This window comes from Peromyscus maniculatus, chromosome 1 (genome assembly GCF_049852395.1).
Source record: "Peromyscus maniculatus bairdii isolate BWxNUB_F1_BW_parent chromosome 1, HU_Pman_BW_mat_3.1, whole genome shotgun sequence".
NCBI classification, from domain to species: domain Eukaryota; kingdom Metazoa; phylum Chordata; class Mammalia; order Rodentia; family Cricetidae; genus Peromyscus; species Peromyscus maniculatus.
Window position 1 is genome coordinate 56,258,227 of NC_134852.1, and position 19,582 is coordinate 56,277,808.

Sequence of the window (19,582 nt, forward strand, 5' to 3'; positions counted from 1 at the left end):
GCTAACATTGTACACATTTTTATCCTTTACAAAAGTCCCCACAAAATTTCTTAAAAGGAAAGGCATTAGTAGTGAGAATCATTAAAAATAAAAGTAAAAAAATGCTGGAAAAGTGTGGTCTGCAATATTGAAATGCTGGAACTTTGTCAAGCAGCAATGTTCGCCATGCTGTCCATGCCATCTCCCCCTTTTTACTCTTTAATTTAGAAGTCTGGGAATCCCATTGAAGAGATCTAATAGAGCTTGTCAGTCTTTGGAGGATGATTGGGAGGAGGAAGACAAGAATGAGCACAAGGGCTAGGATAATGCCCAGATTGATAATAAATGATCAGAAGGTTTCTCCTGTCATAAAGGAATTCAAGGAATTTATAAATCTTTCCACCACCAGAGAAGCTGAGAGAGATTGTAACTTAGCCTGACTAGTTGCAATCATTTGACAACATACGGGCTGTAAATCCATGAAGAAATTAGAATTATTCTGTACGCCCCAAAGCCTGGACTTGAAGCCGTGTAATTCCTGAAGAGTTATAGGGAAGAGGAGTGACACAAGTCTATTTAAAATATGAATGGCAAGAGGTGGGAAGGCTAACCTTGATGTTTTGAATTTGATTTCCTGTGAACAAGACTGCTTCCTCCAGAGAATTAACCCTATCTTCAAGCTTTTTATCTATCTGTTCTTGTGTAACTAAGTCCAAAGTGCTAGAATTCTTAGCTACTCCCCCAGCTACATGACTGCACATGCGCTGTCCAGTAGCCAGGCAAGATGTTTAGTCAACCTAGGGCCTTGCGACCTATGCAATCCATGTGCTGCATGATCACATAATCTATGCACATACATGGCGTAGCTATGGAAGCCCATATGCATGAGTGGGGCGGCAGGGAGGGGGGACCTATAAAAGTGGCTTACACTTATTCCTTCTCTCTCTTCCTGCATGGTCATTCCTTAGGCCTATACACACCTTTCCTCTTCCCTTCCCTTAATAAGCTCTTATAGTGGGTTTTGTTTTGGTTTGGTTTTGGTCTTTTGTTTTGTTTTGTTTTGTTTTGTTTTGTTTTTTGAGACAGGGTTTCTCTGTGTAGTTTTGGTGCCTATACTGGATCTCTTTTCTTTTTTTTTTAATTTTGTTTTTCTGGAGTTGAGAACCGAACCCAGGGCCTTGCGCTTGCTAGGCAAATGCTCTACCACTGAGCTAAATCCCCAACCCTCTATCCTGGATCTCAGGGTTTTGTTTTGTTTTGTTTTTGAGCCTTGTGGCTTCTCAGTAAACAGTGCTGCTTAATAAATAACACAGAGATATGTTTTTAGCTAGTTGATTAACATGGTCAGGACCATGTTCCTGTTGTACTAAGGTAGATGTAGCAACAGATCCTATAATACTAATGAGTGCATTGATGCCCAAAATTAAAACAGCAATAAATTGTTTAGGCCTACTAAGAGCGTTAGTGAGTTGTTCTATGCCATGAACACCAAAATCATTATTAGCTAAGATTAACTAACAAAAGTACATATGAAGGCTCTCTGGTTACAATATAAGTATTGGGATCATAAGAATTTATACTGAGAGGATGACAGGGTTGCAGCCATCTTAGAGAAGGGTCAGACAGGGGGCAGCAGGCCCTTGGACAAATTATTCTAAAAAACCCACCAGAGGGTGTGTTGCCCCTTTGCCCCTAGACCCAGACAATTAGGAACTATACAAAAATGAGTTTCAGACATTTCCTGCCATAACCTAAAGGATATGATAAAGTATAACTGGCATAATAAACAAAGCACCAGGAATGTCCTGTGGGATGTTCTCTGCTGTTATAGATTGTATACCATAACTGTCAGGGGGAATGAGTTTCCTGCAGATAAAAATGGGATGTCTAACTATCAGAGGAAATGGGTATACTGGTGATATAGATGCGAGGACATAAACTGCTAGAGGATATGGCAATTTCCTTGCTGCTGCAACTCTCCAATCAGTTCAAACCAAGTATCTTTAACCTGAAGTAAACACCAATCCTGAGCTAGTAACTATATAGAGTTGGAATTATCCTAGACCCCCGACCCTAACTGTGGTGGTATTCTAATTGTACTGAAATGTGATTTTGATTGTATGTTAATAAATAAAGTTGCCCAGGGGTCAGAGCTATTAGAGCCATAGCAAGAGTGTGGCGGTGGTGGCACATGCCTTTAATCCCAGCACTTGGTAGAAGAGCTAGGTAGATCTCTGTGTGTTCAGGAATACAGTCAGCATTGGAGACATATGCCTTTAAGACCTGGAGGGCTGTACTTACAGGCAGTGACAAGGCAGTCACGTGTTTGGGTTTACAACCAGTGAGAAGGCAGAACAAAAAAGGCTATGAAAAGACAAAAAACACAGGAAGTAGCTCTCTTTCGGGAAGCTAGGAGCTCACAGGAGGAAGGCTAAGATTTTAGCTCTGAGCTCTGACCTCTTGGCTTTCTCTTTTATATTGGTTCTGTGTTTCTTATTTAATAAGACAGTTGGATACATCTACGCCTAACCACTGTAAAAATCCTGTCCTGCTACTGCTTGGAGTCCCGCTCATTCCACTGCTCTGACAAATGGACAAGGGGCCCAAGTTTAAACTCTCAAATTAAAGACTCTGATTTTGCATTCAGATTGGTCTCTTGGTGGTCTTTGGGGGACATTGGACTTTTGGATGCAACAATACAATTAGCAATAATACATTTTTCACAAGAAACAACAGGAATACCCTCGGGCAAAAGTGATATTAATCCTACCAAAGGGCCCTCTTTCAGAAGAGCAAAAGGAGTAAGAACACAGGCATGTACACCATAAATCTCTGGATCTTTATAGGTAGGACTTTTTAAGCGAACAAAGTTGGTTCTTACCAATAATCAATGAAAACTGATTATTATTAGTTACTCCAGCAAGGAATACAGGAGCAGGCCCAGACAGATGAACACCATTTGTCAATGATTATAGATTTAGGTATAAAAGAATCATTCAGGTTAAAAATATTTTTGTTATGGTTCAAATAGAATCTATAATTATAAACTGGACTGGAAAAGGATTATTCAAATACTTTTAAATTTGTCTTTTGTGGTGAGAAATAAATATCCTTTTTTGGAAATCCACAGAAGAACCAGGGAGGAAACCTAGAAGTCCTGCTTACATGATCCCACATGGTTTCTAATATTTTTGAATCTTTACAGGGTGGTGAATCTTTGGGAGGTGAGTCTGAGATCCTGATTACTAGATCTGAACTATTTTCCACAGAGTAAAAGGTTTTTGCAAAATAAAGACACTGCCTTCTCCTCTCATAAGCTTAGTATTGTTAGTAACAACTTTTATCTTTTGAAAGTCCCATGTAGTTGGATAAAAAAAAGGAGGGTCAGGAACATAATGCCCAGTAAGGATCGGCAGCCGGACGTTAGAGGAAAAACAGTACCTGAGCAGCGATGATCGCAAGCATAGCGATGAAAAGGCTGTCTGCTGGTGGAGGAAGTGTTTTTTGTCGTACCATACCCCGAGCACGGTCAGTGACATTTTCTAGTTGGCCCCAGGTTGGAGGCCATGCAGAGTGAAGGTTCCTAGGAATTCGACCTCTCAGATTGAGACGTTGGAGTTATGGAACAAGCTGTGATACAAAGGGATCATGCTGGCTGGGCAGCTGAGTAGCTGTGTGCAGTGTACTATTTTGTAGAGAGGCTTCTTCATAAGAGGGTGGCAAAAGCCGGAACCGGGAAGGTTAAAATGTTGGCTGGGGGAAGTTTACCATGAGGAGGTCTGGAATCCAAATGGGTGAATGAGTATCCTGTGGGAAAACACAAGCATACCCTCTTCCTGTCAATATATCTTCCCACTTAACCAATGTTTTTGTTTTTGTTGTTGTTGTTGTTTGTTTGTTTGTTTGTTTCATTTTCCAAGCCCCAGTGACAAAGCATCAGAGTTTGACCTTTAACATCAATATTTAAGTGATTAATCACGAACATGGCATGTGGCAAAAGATGATGGGGAGAGCTATATTTGAATTCCCCTTCTTGTAATTTTATAATTTGAATTTTTAATGTTTGATGGGACCTTTCTACAATGGCCTAACCCTGGGGGTTATAAGGAATGCCTGTGGTGTAGGAGAGTGAGAAGTATTGCAAAAAGATTTGAAGGTTTTTGATGGATAAGCAGGAACATTTTCTGTCTTTAATGCTCTTGGTACGTCAATGTATGAAAAGCTAAAAAAACAAACGTTGTCTAATGTCTTTATAGGCCTCTCTCCCATATGGGCAGAAACAACAATGATATGAGAATAAGTGTCAACACATCCATGTACAGAAGACATCTTTCCAAATGAAGGAAAATGGGTGGCATTCATTTGCCAAAAGTCGTTGTGGCATATCTCCCTAGGAATTACTTCCAGAGGGAGGCTATAAAGATGAGCAGGACAAGTATCACAAACTCTAATTACAGATAATTTAAACTGATATCTTAAAACCGAGTCATTTTGATGGTGTAGATTATGGCTTGCCTTAGCTATTTCTATAGCCCTAAGAACAAGTTACTTGGTGTGAAGATCAGCGAGATGATTGCCATCATGAATAGGTCCATGCAAGGTGGAATGGGCTCTGACATGACCCACAAAGAAATGGGGATTTCTTTTACAAACTTGGTTCCTTAGCTTATGTAGTAAAGTAAAAATAGTAGTACCTTCAGCGGGTAAGGGTGCAGTTTCAATATGAGGGAACAACCTAACCACATGTTGAGAGTCCATGTAAAGATTAAAGAGGAGTCCTTTTAACTGAGTAAAAACAAAAATAATAGCTAAAAGTTCAACCTTTTGTGCAGAGGACTCAGTGGGCCATTGTCCATTTTGCACTAACCATAAAACTTCCCCATATAGAGAAATATATTTTAGGCAAACCTCATGCATAAAGCTTTTGAGGTGTGGAGCATAAGAAATAGAGGCTGCTGACAGAAGCCCTAGAATGGCAGAGAGAATCATCCTCTGACTTCTTTATTTTTAAAGCACAAAGCATTCATCTTCTTGTATCATATTGTTGATCAATAATAGCACCTATACCCTTATTTATGTATCAAGAGTCTGTGGTTATTTCTGTTACTTTTAATGAATCCATAAGTGATTGCACATGATTTTAAAGAAAAGACTACTCCAATGCACATTCTGCAAGGTCTTCTGCCCATGAATCTGGAAATGTTCAAGAATGGCTCTAAACTGTTGGACTCTTTCATATTACACAAGGCACCCAGGAATGAACCCATGATCTTGCACATGGTAGGTGAATTTTTTATATTGCTCCCTAACCCACCCTCATCTTCCTCCTTAAAGTCAAAGCATTCATAGTATTACTAATATGCCTATTCACAAATTACTTCATCATTCTTTTCTGGTCATTAACAGAGTCCATAGAGTTTTGATATTTTATAACTATATAATATTTGAGCATTTAAAAACCATCATATGCATCAGTAAACAAGAACATGAGACCTACAGTTTCTCTCCAGGTTATTTCTAGTATAAAAAACAGTATAATATTATATAACTGATTTCCTTTTTTGTGAAAGAATAAAAGTATATGCATAATAATTTCTTTAGACTGTATAGTCCTGCTTAGATTTCATAGCCCTAAGGCCATAAAAGTTCTTATAGCTGTTAGTATGTGTTATAAAATTGTTCTCCAAAGGGACCATAACTATTTCCTATTCCTAACAGTAATTATAGTCTGTGCCTCACTAGTTCCCAAAGTCATGTCAATTGCTAATCTTTAGAGCTGTTAAATACCCCTTGCTAATTTAATTACTTTAATATAGTACCTCACAAATAATGTTGTGTAAATATTTTATATTGTGCATATTGAGTTGCTAAGGGTATCTATAAAACGAGAAAGCCTGTGATAGCAGTATGAAAACCTGTATGCAAATGTTTTTAAATGCTTCCTGGAGCTACAGGAGATACCTCAAAACAATGGTAAAGCATGTAATGCATGTAATGCTTTTGTGACATAAATAAATTCACTTATCTCAAATATTAATAATGTTGGCCAAATGAAAGATGAGTTGTGAAAGAGGTTACAAAGCTATTATTCTTCTAGTTTCAAATCCATCATAGTTTTTTGTTGTGTTGTTTTTTGAATAAGGGAATAGAGCTTTATTAATATTGGAATAACAAGAACCATAAAAATAAAGAATGAATAAAACTATAGTTGATTGTGAAAGTATAAATCCCTAAGTGAAGCTCCATGACTTCAGAATGGCCATTCCAACCCTAAGGAATTTAACTGATATGTGTAGAGTTTGGAAGTGGGTAAGTATTTGACTGGCTTCCTTAAAATGTGTAATGGTTTTTGTATTGTGAATTCATTAGAATTAAATGATTTTATTAGAATAATATATAACTTCACTTAGATATGTATGTTATCTAGATAATTTCAATTTTACCTTAACAGAGACAATGTTAAATATGTAAGTAAAACATTTTAATTCTTCAAAATTAATGCATGCAATGGAATACACTGGAAAAAAAAAGATGTATAACAATTTCCATGAAATTGGGGGAAATGTTTTTCTATTTCTATTGTTTCAGTATTAAATTTCATAGAAGCTATTAGGGTTTTTGTTTGTTTAAAGATACTAATCATATATTGAGAAACTTCTGTTTTTTCTTATTTTCTGGGTGTTTTTTTTATTATAGATGTGTGATCCATTTATTAATCTTCTGAATGTATTTCAATGATTGTTTTGTTTTCTATTGTGTTATTGTAGCTGAAGCTGTACCCAGGACAATCAAGTGTCTTAACACACACACACAAAAAAATGTTATTTTCCTGTAGATCTGGAAGCCTGAGGTCTGAAGTCAATGTGTTATTAGAGCACTTTCCTGGAGTCTGGAATTCTGAAGTCAGTGTATTTAGGGGGATATATCCTTCTAATCATTTGGGGGGAGACTCTAGCTCCTGGAAGTTCCTGGTGTCACCAGGCTTATAGAAGCCATCCTGTCTGCAGCCCTTTTTCAAGTGCAGAACCCTTCTGTTTGAACTGCTTTGTGAAGTGTATGAAGAGTGGACACAACTGATCATGTTCCATGTACATCTCTGTGTTTAAGTCGCTTTCATCTTCTCTTCTCTAGTAATACCAGTCACTGAACATGGGCTCATCCTAAATCCAGGAAAGCTACATTTTTAGATCCTTTGCTCATTTAATAGTCACGGTCATTGTTCCTAAATTATGTACAATACTGATGTCTAGATGAGCATGCACACATGAGGAAGAGCTTGTTTAAACTCATAGTGAAATAATGATTTTTATCAGTTAAATCAACCTTGGTTTTTTTTGTTTGTTTGATTGTTTTGTTTTGTTTTTTGAGACACAGTTTCTGTGTAGCTTTGCGCCTTTCCTAGAACTCACTCTGTAGATCAGGCTGGCCTCAAACTCACAGAGATCTGCCTGCCTCTGCCTCCTGAGTGCTGGGATTAAAGGCCACCACCTCCAACTCTCAACCTAGTTTTCTCTGAATAAAATGTCCCTAGTCATGATGTACAATTGTGGGTCTCCTTGCTTGGGATCGTTGACCATGGATCCATGAGGGTAGAGGGAGAAGAAGCAGGAAGCAAGATTTAGACAGCTGTGATAGCCCTTCAGAAGATGACTTCTGTGAGACAACACAACTTTATTCCAGAGTATAGGAAATATATAATATTGAGAAGCCTGGGAACAAACCCCAATTTGCATTAAGTGGCAGGATCCTATCTATAATAATGCTGGGTTAATGGCAGCACAACCCTGTAAAAGTAGTTAAGAGCATGTTACTTAATTACCATGTGGTCAGCAGTGGAAAAAAATGTTTGCAGAGAACATGTCAAGGGTAATCCATGAGATAAATCAGGCATCCGGGTCTACAGATGATATCCTCAAGATAAGGATAGGTAGAGAGCAGGCAGCCTTGCTGGGGAGGTAGTCAGTCCTTCATGTGGCTGATCTTGGAGAAAACTGCCAGGCCATGGTAGATTGCAACCTCTGACCAGCAGGGACTCCCAACACACCATTGAATTTAAATATAACTGGATTCCCTTAGAAAGAGTGTTCGCATCTAAGTATATATAGAATATTAGTTGACAGTGTTAGAGTATTATCTTTCTCTGGTTTGGGCATCAAGGGAAACTTGATATCATAATAAATCAGAATAGGTTCTGTCACCTGTGATTTCTAAATTGGTTTAGAGACTGCCCCAGTCCTTTCAACATTTCCCTCAATATTTCTGCTTCTTTAAAAGTTTGAAGCTGAGCAGTGCATGCCATCACTAAAGGTGCCTTTACAACCTGGTCTTACCACTAAAATCCAAAGCTGTCTTTCTGTTCTTTATTTTCTGCATTTTGGAGGTCTATTGTTGCTGTTGGTTTTCAATAGAGTCTCTGATAGCTAAGCACTGCCTGGCACATGGCACAGTCAGGTCATAGGCATTGCTTTCCTAGATGGGGGTTCCAGGCTGCGAATTCACACCTTCATGGACCATTTATCACTTGGCAGCTCAGGATGGCCATGCTTAGTTATCTGAATCTCCTTCTCTGTGAAGTCTCCTACCATGTGCTCTGCTGTGGAAACTCTACCCTATACCAGCTACCAGGGACTCATTGATTTCCTTATCAGAGGAAAGGTGCTGCTCACAACTTGATTGGTCAGATGAGGATCTGCTAAATTATTTAAGAACACAATCCAGTGATGACTTGGCTTTCATCTACAAGACTTCAGTAATCGGAGAATTGTTACAGTGCCTAGGAAATAAATGATTTTTGGAACATGAATGTGGACTTTATGAAGCAAATGTTGGCTTTGGGCCAGAAAACTGGCCTCCCTTGTACATGTAGCAAAAGGGCAAGTTGTACTCTGCTGTCTGGAATCTGGCCATCTCAAACACAGCCCACTGGCTTCCCCTCTGTTTCCAAAGCACCTACTATTTTTATTATATTTATTTTATCTATCACATTATGTTATTTTTGGATGCTAGTTTTACTCCCTGAATAATTTGCTGCTTGAGATATTTTTTTGCTTTGACACTTAGCTCAGTGATTCACAATGTAAATAAGAATAAAATAAATAATGAACAAACAAATCATTCTCTGTTGCCAAGAAGTAGACTCTGCCCATCAAGGAAAAGCAAAGAGAAAACAAACAAACAAGCAAACCAAGAAAACATCTATAGAAACACTGGAGAATCCCTCAGTGATAGACACTGGTGTCCTTCTGCACACATGTAGATAAATCCCATCTCAATTGAATGATAATCCCCACAAACCACATGATAAAATAATAGCACACATGAGTCAGTATTGGGAAGCTGATGCCCTATAAACCTGCACTTTAAAACATAAATCTAAATGATTTTGGTTGATGTGTGGTGATTTCATCTCCTAGAGATCATCTAAGATGAGATATAGTGAAAGGAACAGCGTTACCTTTGACAGCATGCGGTTCAGGACCTTAGTTCTCACAACTTTGTCTGTTCATACATCGTAGCAGGACAGGTAGATTCAGGCAGCAGCTTGACTGACACAGAAAATAAAACTAAATAAATAATTGTATTAGCACTATTAACTTTATTTTTCTCCTAAAATTACTGGCTGATGGCTGAAATACAGATATGTTTATGGGAATTTCAACTTATGTATGTTTTCAGTGTAAATACAACATAGAAAAATGAATCCACTGGAATAATGACTGTTCTTATGTATCTAAGAAAAATAGAAATTAATGTATTCTAAATGTTAAAACAAACATGGGATAAATGAAATCAGATAAACAAATTAGAATGATAGCCGTTGTGATTAAATCATTGGAATTTAATGTGTATGATACATTATATGATAAAGTGTATGATAGAGTGGTGATACACATATCTTTAATCCTAGCACTCAGGAGACAGAGACAGGCTTGTAATTTCCTGCAAGCTCATTGGTTTACCACACTGTAATTCAAGCCAGCTCTTGGTTCTGTTTTTTCCTTTTCTTGTTAGAGTGCACAGAAACAAAGGACAAGCAGGGAAGAATAGGGTCATGCTTCTTTGGTCTAGAGGATGCTATTAAAAGTAAGTTCTATAAGAATTTCCAAAACTCTTCCATAAAACATCAAAGACTGATCTACACGTTCAGCTAAGTGGCTGAATATAAAATCAACATACAAAAATCAATAGCTCTTCAATATACCAAAAACAAACATGGGATAAATGAAATCAGAGTAACATTTCCATTCACAATAGTTTTAAACCAACAAAAACACTAGAACAAACTAAATGAAGTAAATGTAGACTTCTACAATGAAAACTTTAATTCTCTAAAGAAAGAAATGGAGGAATACTGAAAATTGAAAGAATTCTCCATGCTAATAGATTGGTAGAGTGAAATACTGTGAAATTGGCCACCCGATCAAAAGAAACTTATAGGTGTAGTGCAATCCATGTCAATATCCATAGACATTAGGAATGAAAATATTTTGGGATTTCATTTACCCTCATCAGAATAGCTAAGATTAAGAAAACAAATGACAACAAATCCTGACAAGGATGTGGGAAATAAGAACCTTCATGTACTGTTTATGGGACTCTATCCTAGTGCAGAGATACCTACTCATCTGTGGTAATATATTGTGTACCCTAATAAATTTGCCTAAAGATCAGAGAACAGAACAAGCCACTAGATTAAAAAGAGGCTAGGCAGTGATGGTACATGCCTTTAATCATAGCACTCAGGAGGCAGAGATCTGTCTGGATCTCTGTGAATTCAAATCCACCCTGGGCTACATGAGATTGACTCAGCCTAGGAGAGGAACAGAGCCAGGCAGTGGTGGCACACATTGTTAATCCCAATATTTGGGAAGCATACCCACCATTAATCCCAGCACTAGAAAAAGTGATGGCTGGGAAGAGAAAGGTATATAAGGCGTGAGGAGACAGGAACTGAAGGCTTTTCAGGCTGAGGAGTCCTAGAGGTAAGATGTGACAGTGGCTTGTTCCTCTGTCTCTCTGATCTTTCAGCATGTACCCCAATATCTGGTTTGGGGTTCTTTATTAAAAGACCATTTTAAGATTCATGCAACACTCATCCATGTTCATTGCTGCTCTATTAGCAATATGTAGGAAATGGAGGTAGCCTAAATGTCCATTATCTGGTGAATGAGTAATAAAAATATAATTCATATACACAATATAATTTTATTTAGCTATAAGGGAAAATTAAAATGAAAATTTTTCAGGTAAATGGATGGAGCTGCAAACAATCATTGAGTGAGGTAACACAAACACAGAAAGAGAAACACTACATCTTCCTTTCTCTCATCTGTAGATCCAACTTTTGCATTTAAATGTCAAGTTTTGCCCACATACCGTTAGCAGTGCTTTGGACTTAGCTAATTAAGATGTTCCCAAGGCAGAGTTTTGTATTTAATGAGAGACCTCAAATCAATGAACACTAATGGAATAATGTGCTGAAAAGTATGCTGTTTCCTGATATCAAGCCAATTATGACAAGAATACTTTGTTGAGTCAAATTTTTAAATGATACATATGCCAATTTCTCTCCTGGTATAGCTCTTAGCAATGTTCATGGGTAAAAAAATAAATGTGAAATCATAGTAATTTTACTAGTGTTTCTAGTTTAAAACTTTTTATAATTGCTTGTGCTGGGTGACCTAGAATGGGTTGTAAGTGAACTCTGTTCACTGCATGAAGCACCAGGTTTTAATAGCACCAGGGTCTCTTGACTAAAGAAATTATTTTTACTCTATAAAAGGACTTAGAGAATCTGGGATGGTAGAGAAGAACTTGTAAGTATGAGGCCCTGAGTTCAGTCAACCAGAGCCTACATTAAAAAAACAATAGCCAGGCATGTAGGTAAAAGATGTTAAACTCGGACTGGAGAGATGGCTCAGAGGTTAAGAGCACTGCCTGCTCTTCCAAAGGTCCTGAGTTCAATTCCCAGCAACCACATGGTGGCTCACAACCATCTGTAATGAGATCTGGTGCCCTCTTCCGGCCTGTGGGGATACGTACAGACAGAACAATGTATACATAATAAATAAATAAATCTTAAAAAAAAAAAGATGTTAAACTCAGCACTGGTAGACAGGGACAGACAGATCACAGTGTCTCATTTGGGAAACCATTCTAGCCAATTTAGTGAACTCCAGCTATTTAGAGACCCTCACTCAAATACTATTTGCTTTTGTAGTTCCTTAAGAACAAGAGCTGAGGTTGGTCTCCTGCCTCTGGTCAAGCACGCATACAGTACACTCATGAGCACAGAAACATGTAAATACACCCATAAAGTAGATGAAGATTAATGTGTCAGTGACTGAACCCTGTCCCCAAAGGTACAAATTCTTCCTGTATTTATTCCCTAGATCTTCAATATGCCATTTTTTAATCAACCCAATGGTTGCAGGATGACAGCTGACCTCCCACAGCTCAAGAGAATTTGCATCAGCATGACTTCTGTAACATGTGAGGGCCATTTTGTAAGCCAAATGGTGAACAGTTAAACAAAAATGTACATGTTTCTGTGAAGGTGTTTTCTTAATGTTATTAACATCCACAATCAATTAACTTTATTGAGTATAAACTAGATTGTCTGAGTGGCTGCACCCTTACTAGAGGGTCTCAGCATCAGTTAGGATCTTCATACACAGGGGCTCCAATCGCCTGTTCTGAGTATCTTTCCCATAGACATTTAACATTCCTAGAAAACCCAAATTGTATAATCCAAACATTTGCAACACATCTTTACTTGTGTGTTTTTATGGTTCTGCCATCTTTCTTTTGTTGAACTTGATTTGATCCATTGTATTTATCTTCCCATCAGGAATAAAAACATTACCAAATGCATCCACACAAAATGTCCTTTCTCTCTCTAGCCTGGGTAGAATTAACCATGTGTTTCTTCCAATGGTAACTTTTATTAAAAATAAAGGAGTTTCCATTTCTTGACAGGATTACACGGAGTGGGGGAGAACAGAACAAGAATAAATGTAGAGTTTTAAATAGTTAATAAAAAGGAAAAAATGCCACAAATGTAAGCATTCCTCCCTCACACTCAGGGGTGTAAAATTATGCAATGCAAAGTTTATTAATCCATGAACAGGATTGGGTAGTGATCCACAATCTCTCTCAGCATGTTAATAAGATTTTGGATGAGGTTCATAGCTCATTGGACCTTCAGCTGTATCAGCATTAAAAATAAAGTATCTGAGAAGAGTGATCTCAGCTTGATCTAGCCTGTTCGGGGATATAAGCTTAATTGTGTCCTCTGTAAACTCATTGAAATTAAACCCTTTCTTATACCCAGCTCATATTCTTCCCTCTATATTACAGACCCTTTCCTGCTCTAGATATTAAACCACATGTCAACATTTCTAAGCACACAGCATCATACTTACATTGTTACCATTTTTGTCTTTAAATGACATATCTTCTTATCCCTACTATACCATCCTTTTGAGTAGATAACAATATCATAGTCAATGGGATATGTGCAAGCCTCAAGTTAGTGTCTGTAATAGAGTGAGCTTCTAGTGAGTTTTTTTAAAGATTTTTTTTATTTATTATGTATACAGTATTTTGCCTGCATGTATGCTTGCATAACAAAAGAGGACACAAGATATCTTTGTAGATGGTTGTGAGCCATCATGTGGTTGCTGGAGATTCAACTTAGGACCTCTGGAAGAGCAGCCAGTGCTCTTAACCTCTGAGCCTTCTCTCCAGCCCACCTGGCAGCTTCTTAATCTTAGTTAAATTTCTTCAATTATATTCTCATTTTATTGTTTGTGAGTTGTTTATTGAAAAATTGGTAATAAATCAATCTTTTCATTCTGGGATAGAACTTCAGCAAAATACTGAAAAGGTTCAGAAACTAATTGGTGTGCTCAGCTCAGTGGGAGTGCTTGTTAAGCATCACTGAATAACAATCTCTAAAAACTGACCGGGTGTTAAAATTGGACAACTGCTTGCGTGATCTAGTGTTTTCCCATTCTGGAATCTAATATATTCATGGAGCAACATTACTCAGAATTAATGTGTTGTTGAAATAGATATGAACTTGAGGATAAATGTTGTGTTGAAGATTATACTAAAAAGAGGCATGTCAAATCCACACCAGGTTTCTAACATCATCCATATCCAGGTTTCCCAACATTTCTTCTGGTCCTTTAGGAGCTAGTTACCACATACAGCATTGTATCAGTAATGGGGAGGCAGCCTGCCTGTTCATATCCATCAAGGAAGACCCCCCCACTGTCAGAATTGTGCACTGCATTAATCTTAGTTCCATTTACATCTTGTTTCTTAAACTGAATCCCTATTGTGTATCAGATATTTCCATTGCATACCATATATGATAAAATGCAAAACTTTTATAGTCATTTATTATACATGAAGTCTAATCACCATTTCAGGACAAATGTAAATTCCATGGACCTCCCCTTTCCACACCTCTTATACTAACAATTCCATTCTACAGAAAATGATACACAGACCATGTGAAGCCAACTGCCAGGGTTTTGTTATTGTGGTTAAGAATCCTCTTTTAAAATAATCTATTTTTATTTGTGTGTGTATGTGTTTGCAATGTGTATGCAGGTGCCCATGGATGACAGAAGAGGGCATTGGATTCCCTGGAACTGGTGCTCATGAGCTGCCTTACATGGGTACTGGGCCCTAAACTTGAGTCCTATAGAAGAACAATTAGTGGTGATCATGAAATTTGTGCGGTTTATTTTTACTGGTGGAGAGGAATGTTAAACAGCTCTGCAACTAATAAAAAATCATGGGTTAGATGCCTCATTTAGATAACTCTACATATTTTTTTCTACACGAGATCCATATTGTGGAATTCAAGCTTTATGAAAGCAGGGCTCAAATTCTCTTTAACAAGAGATATACATAAATAACTTTGCATGCTACTGCAAATGTCCTTCAGAAAGATTAAAGAATGATAATTAAAATAGAATAAAACCACATGTACCCAGTGTTCAAGTGAAGGAATTTTCTGTAGATGGTAGCATTTTTTTCACCTTTATATGTTTAGGTAGGTGCACAGGGAGCACTTTCTGTCGGAAGTGGCAATTTATCTAAATAGTTCAGAATAAAATAATCTCATATCTTACATGTTGGCCTTACATTTATGTGCACATTCTTCAAGGGTCAGGTCAAGTATCATTTCTTCCTTTCTGTTCTCAGGGTGTTCAGTACAAAGCCCATCAGTTGAAAGCAATGGTTATAACCTGTTTACTTTGTTTTGTTTTCAACTTGGCTTTTGTTTGAAATTATCCCATTATAAATTCATATGTGCATTTAGAGAAGAGCCTTCTCTGGATCCAGCCATGTTCAGCAACAGCATCTATATGTTCTGTTACTTTATTTACATCGAGTAGTCATCTCCCACAGTGTTGAAGTAAAATACAGTGGCACTCTTTTATCCTGTAGGCTGTGGGTAGGCCTTTGGCTGAAGGCACTGGAAAGGTGAGACTCAAAGTCCACCTCTGAAGGACAAGTGATGGTGGGCTGGGAGACTACACCTCCCTATAAGTAGCACAGTTTGTGTGCTCCCATGATGTCCTTCCCACTGTGACCATTTCTGGAGTGTCCCAGTTCACTGGACTCAGATGGTGGATGAATAAAGCCTGGAATGCAGATAATCATGGCCACCACACCACACTACAAGATCCAGAATCCTCCACTGTGGATAACAGGGTTACTTCCCACCACCTACAGCTGACCTCCAGGCTCTCCGTATGGGATGTGAACTTCATGCCTGCCAATCAGTCATGAATTGGCCCTGAGTCACATGGGCCCCTACAGGAGGTCGGTGATGAGAGAAGGACCCAAGTGGCTTCTCTGGAGATGATGTAACATGTTTACTTCTGTGTTTACAACTCTTGATATAGCTAGGGCATTTCTTGTACTGTATGGTGGGTTTTCTGTATAAAAATAATGAAATTGGCAAGATTGCCATTTTATTTTATGTTCTTGCTATATCTTTTCTGTTGTTTTGCTTTGTTTGTGGTTTGTTTGTTTGTTTGTTTGTATGTTTGTTATTCAAGACAGGGTTTCTCTGTGTAGTCCTACCTGTCCTGGAACTCTATAGTCCGGGCTGGCCTCAAATTCACAGAGATCTGCCTGTCTTTATCTCCCTAGCACTGAGATTAAAGGTATGAGTCACTATTGTATACCTAATTTGTATATTTTGTGGGTTTAGATTTTTGTTAATATATGGTTCATGCAAGAATAGAGTACAAGAAATAAGGAAATTAGAAAAAAATCAACCACTCCTTATCAAACTTATAGCAACTTTATGAAGACATCCATATCAAGGTCAATGAGCATCAGAATACCTTTGCTCTACAGCACTGTTTTATGAGTAAAGGCAATAGCTCATTTTCTGCATAGTTTGTGGAATTACCAGCATGAAAGTGTACATGGTATCAAAACTTAACTTAAAGGAAAAGCATTTCCTCAGCTGTCAGACCATGACAGTTCTTCACTGTGAAAAAATTTGGACAAAGACAGCACTCATGAATTCCTAATACCTTGTTACTGCTTAGTATTAAAATTCTGCTCTTCAAATTTGACAAAAACTGGTGCTGTTTACTGGCAGCAGGTCACTTCTTTGTGACAGAACAGTTTAGGAGGAGATGGAATCTGACATGAGAGAGATACATAATAAGACTGTATTTAATAATTATGTTGGGAGTAAGTATATTGAACTTGTTAGTTTACTATTAATTAATTAAATGGCCCCAATAAATATCCAAATAATTCTAATATTGATTTTATTTGTACCTAGAATGAGGAGTTTGAACTTGATGTCTTTGAAGACACCATGTTCAAGGGTTAATTCACTGATTTCAAAAACTAAACACAGGGACACACAAGGGTGAGGCTTTCATGCCTGGGTGAAGCTATGAGTTACATATTGTCTGATTTCAAAGCTGAGACCCTAAGCTTTGAATGAATGGTGAAATAAAGAATATTCAGTATCCTTGGTCTTTCAAACATGGGTGCAGAATGACTCCATATGAGGTCTATTGCAGTCGTATTGTCTATTTCAGAAATACAGACAGCAAAGCTAACTTGAATATGAAGACCAAGGTATGAAGTCACCATACCCAATGTCAATATAGTTCTCCAGACTCTTCCAAATCCTTTCTGTCATAAAAACCACGAGGTTTATTATAAATTTAGAGACAATGGTTGGCACAAAATTTTATTTCAAGGCAGTTAGTATATATAATATATGCCACAATTCTACTTTCAGTTTAATCCTCTGTAACTGTGAGCAGTTTGAGAAAGCAATTGTAGAGGGAATATTTGAAAATTGTAAAAATATATAAGACAGTGATCAACATATCTTACCCTGAATGTATTTCATCTTTTATCTACAGCATTGTAAAACTATCTAGCTGAATACCTACAGCCACTTGACTAAATGAAAGTCCATATAAGTATATACTCCTTCTGAGAACTGCCTTATTGAGATGAATCCTGTTTGATCAGCCATGCACTGCCATCTTCCATAATTTTCAGAAGTAATTAGATTTTCCAGAAAATGCTGAGTTTAAAACTTTGTGAAAAAAATAGTGAAAACCTGATTGCCAGTCACATTTTCTTCAGTAAGTCTCATCACTCATATTTTAGCATTTTATGGAAGGTTCTAGCATTCATCCTTTAGCAAATCTTAACTGCATAGGAACTAGCAGGCTATGAGTTTTACCTCAGAAAACCTTTGAACATGAACTGATTTCCAGAAAATAACTCAAAGACTGTGAATAGAAACTCAGCAGAATAAGGGCATAGCTTCATTAGTAAGTTTTAAATACTTAGAAGTAGATAGATATGTAGATATATAGATGTGTAGATAGATAGAGAGAGAGAGAGATAAACAGATAAATAGAAGACAGACAGACAAATATGTACATACACACATACATACATACACACATATATACATAGATAATTTCCCCCTTGGAATTACAAATATTCATGACTGGCCTCTTGGTATTGTTTGGCCTATACAAATGCAGAATTATGAAAAGACAAAAAATAAAGAGGTAATGAAAATTGTTAATTATTTTCTTTCCCACTGATAGTACTATTTTCAGAGAGCTCTAAAGGAATTATTTGAGCTCTAAAGGAATAATCATTTAATGGAGATGTAATGACTGAGCCATCATGAGAAGTCAGTAGAAAATGCTATGAATGTGACTAACATTACAAATCATTCTGCCATATGAAGATTCTGAAATCAATTTTAGAAGTGAATTATGAGATTGGAATGAATTCAAGAATTACAAATTGGAATGTCTTGATTTGTTTCTAGCTCTAAGTTCTCTTGGTCACCTAAGAAGGACACACTGTTGTGGTGTGAATGAGAATTCCCCCTTCAGGCTGGCTTGTTTGAACACTTTGGTCCCTAGCTGGTGGTGCTGTTTGAAAAGATTCTGTAACCACTTGAAAATAGAGCCTTGATGAAGGACATAACTGGGTTGTGCTTTGTGGTTTTATAACCTGACAATTCCTATTCTGTCTCTTGGTTCCTATGTATGGATGAAATGTGATCAGTGTGTTTTCTGATTGCTAGGCATGCTCAGGGCTCCAGCTGCCAGGCCTTCCCTACTTGGTGGACAGTGTCCCCTTTGAAATTGTAAACCAGAATAGACTGTTTCTTCCCTGAGCTGCTTTTTTTCATGGCATTTTATTACAAGAAAGAAAAGTAATTAATATAGGCACTAAAACCTAACACAGATTTTTCAGTGTGTAGAGTGTTAACCAGTGTTTCAGGCCATTCTTACACAGTTTGTGTCAAACACTGGGTCATGGTCTGACACTAAACAATAAACAGACATATTGGGAGCTACTTCAGATGCTGTAACTGTTAGATACGCTTTTAAAATAATTATGGTTAGTTTTTGAAAATATCAAGTGAAAAGTGTTTTTCTGAAAAAGAAGGATGAATTTGAAGAGGTGTAGAAAATTATAGAGCAGTGGATTTTCAAAACTATTAAATTGATTGAAGGGATGAGAAAGTAATAGAAACTGCAGAACTAAAGAAGTGAAAAAAGTAAAATACTAAAAAGCCACCAGTAAAAGCAGTACACAAACATCAGAACAAAACTCTAGAGCGATATCCAGTCCCCTGATGGGCATGGAGCTGCAACAGCTCTGTGAGGAAAGAGAGGAGAACCTGTTTAAGGTGTCCCTAGACAAAACTTCCAATTGTCAAATATGACCAAAGCAAAGATGGAAAGTTTCAAACAATACATGCAACATAAGTGCTCTTGACTTGCCACTCTGAATCTGGGGGTGTTTGTCTCCAGAACAGCAAACCCTGTGCACACTCAAATCTCCGTACATGATGACACTGCTCTTCCCTGTGCATGTCCCCTTGTGTGTGTCAGTCACATGTAGATCACCCTTTCACAACACAGATGCTTTGCTCTGCAGTTAAGAATGGTGAGAAAAACTCCTTGCTTTCATTCAGTGCAAATTAGCATTTCAAATATGTTGAATCTAGGTAGTTGAATCTGAGGATGCCAAACCAGTGGATGCAGAGCCCAAAATA

General features: G+C 37.5%; 1 long non-coding RNA gene across 1 annotated transcript in view; it reads right to left on the bottom strand.

Annotated features, from left to right (window-relative positions):
• The window catches only part of LOC143266971 (uncharacterized), a 151,204-nt gene that overhangs the window by 72,218 nt on the left and 59,404 nt on the right, over positions 1-19,582 (bottom strand). Inside the window, exon 4 of the long non-coding RNA XR_013041818.1 lies at positions 9,434-9,524. This is a non-coding gene — a long non-coding RNA (uncharacterized LOC143266971). The remainder of the gene's footprint in view (positions 1-9,433; positions 9,525-19,582) is intronic.